Source organism: Oratosquilla oratoria, chromosome 42 (assembly GCF_046742065.1).
Source record: "Oratosquilla oratoria isolate Oo_2021 chromosome 42, ASM4674206v1, whole genome shotgun sequence".
Taxonomy (NCBI): domain Eukaryota; kingdom Metazoa; phylum Arthropoda; class Malacostraca; order Stomatopoda; family Squillidae; genus Oratosquilla; species Oratosquilla oratoria.
Window position 1 is genome coordinate 22,858,335 of NC_134818.1, and position 2,500 is coordinate 22,860,834.

Below are 2,500 nucleotides of genomic sequence, written 5' to 3' on the forward strand. Positions count from 1 at the left end.
ATTTATGATAGAAGAGACATTGGTCCAATCGATACGATGATCGAAATCTCTCATATGGATGAACAGCGCACTAGACTCTTGTGCTGCTTTTACACTGTACTTGTGCTGCTTGACCCTAGTTGCGAGTTCTTTGCCTGTTTGTCCAAGATAATACCTTTCACAATCTCTGCAAGGGATCCTGTATATGCAACCAACTGAGTCATTAGGTGAATTTTTGATTATTAACTTCTTAAAAGTATTTGGATTATTAAACACAACTTTAATATTCCATGTTTTAAGAATATGGGGAACTTGAGCAAGATTGTTACTAAAAGGTAAAATCAAAAGATTCTTATAGTCGAAGGGGGGGGATGTTTGAACACTATAAAAAGTTTTTTTCGCTAAAGCGAGAGCGCGGTCTAAATATCTTTTGGAGTATTTTAATCCAAGACCAACATTAACAATGTACTCAAATTCCCCATCAATAAACTCAGGGCTGCAAATACGAAGAGCACGTAAAAACATAGAAGAAAAGACAGAATATTTTACTTTATCCTGGTGAGACGAGTGTTTTGTCTTATATTCACTATTACTCGTCTCACCAGGATAAAGTAAAATATCTTGTCTTTTCTTCTATGTTTTTACGTGCTCTTCGTATTTGCAGCCCTGATTTTATTGATGGGGAATTTGAGTACATTGTTAATGTTGGACTTGGATTAAAATACCCCAAAAGACAATTACACCGCGCACTCGCTTTAGCGAAAAAAAACTTTTTATAGTGTTCAAACATCCCCCCCCCTTCGACTATAAGAATCTTTTGATTTTACCTTTTAGTAACAATCTTTCTAATGTTCCCCATATTCTTAAAACATGAAATATTAAATTTTTGTTTTATAATCCAAATACTTTTAAGAAGTTAATAATCAAAAATTCACCTAATGACTCAGTTGGTTGCATATACTGTACAGGATCCCTTGCAGAGATTGTGAAAGGTATTATCTTGGACAAACAGGCAAAGAACTCGCAACTAGGGTCAAGCAACACAAGCACAGTGTAAAAACAGCACAAGAGTCTAGTGCGCTGTTCATCCATATGAGAGATTTCGATCATCGTATCGATTGGACCAATGCCTCTTCTATCATAAATTGTGATTCATTTGCCAAAAGAAATATCATTGAAAGTTGCATGATAAAAAATTCTGAAGGATCTAATATTAATATTAGCAATAGTATGTATAAATTAGATAATTTTATCATTGACAAAATTTGTAATCAAATTAAATAATTACAAAAATGATTTAATTGTAAGTGTTCGATGTTTGTGACATTTTCTCCATGTGTTACGTCCGTTCCTTTCCCAGTTTATTGTATTACCTCGTATATACCTATGTGACAATTTTCTTTGTTGTAATCCCCTGAAGATGTGAAATATCACGAAAGCCCTTGGGAATTCTAGTTTTCTTTTCCGTTCTTTCCCTGTGGTTATCAGCAATATATATATATATATATATATATATATATATATATATATATATATATATATTTATATTATGTAAATATATATATAAATATATATTTATATATGTATGTAAATATATATATATATATTTATATATATGTAATATATATGTACTGTATATATATTATATATATATATATATATATATATATATATATATATATATATGAGAGAGTGATAGGTGGAGAAAGGTAAATGAAGATGGGATTTTAGAATACGTCCTAACGTTTCGGTCACTATGACCTTCTTCAGAGGACTCGCTATGTTACATCGTGATCACAAATTTTATAATTGCAGTGGGAGGAACTCGCCAAGTTTCGAATGTCAGGTCTTTTACAGAGCGTTGATTATTAGGAGACTAGCTGCTTTGGAAAGGCATATAAATCCTTCTCTATCGTTGTTGTTCATTTGGGTATTTATATGAGCAGCTTCCACCGTCTTTCTCATTTTCTTCTGTAGTCCCTTATGTAAGATCTCGACTTTGTCCCAATCAGGTAGGTTGCTGCACTGTTCGAGGTGGCGAACAAGTGTGCTCTTAAATCATTTTTATTTTCGCTTAGTCTTTTTTCAATCCCTCGACCTGATTCACCGATGTATGCTAGGGGACAGCCGCTACATGGGATGCGATAAATCACACTGAGGTTGTTGTGATTATCAGTGTGGTCTTTAAACATGTTCCCTATTTTATTAGAGGAAGCCTTAGTAATTTTTATCCCACCTTTCAATAAATACCTATCAATATCCTCGGTGATCTCAGAATTAGGTACAGTTATGAAATGTGGCGTGACATGATCTTTCGTCATTGTATGGACGATTGGTCCGGATGCCTGGACGTTTGGTCCGTTGGATCGGGCGTTTGATTTCTCGTGGATTTTCTTCGCTTTGTGTTTCGTTTTATTTACTAGGCCTGGGTATCTCAAGTTTTTAAATTTGTCTTTAATGTATGTTAATTCGTCTTCAAGGAACTCTTTGCTACATATACGATAGGTTCTGATGAAGAAAC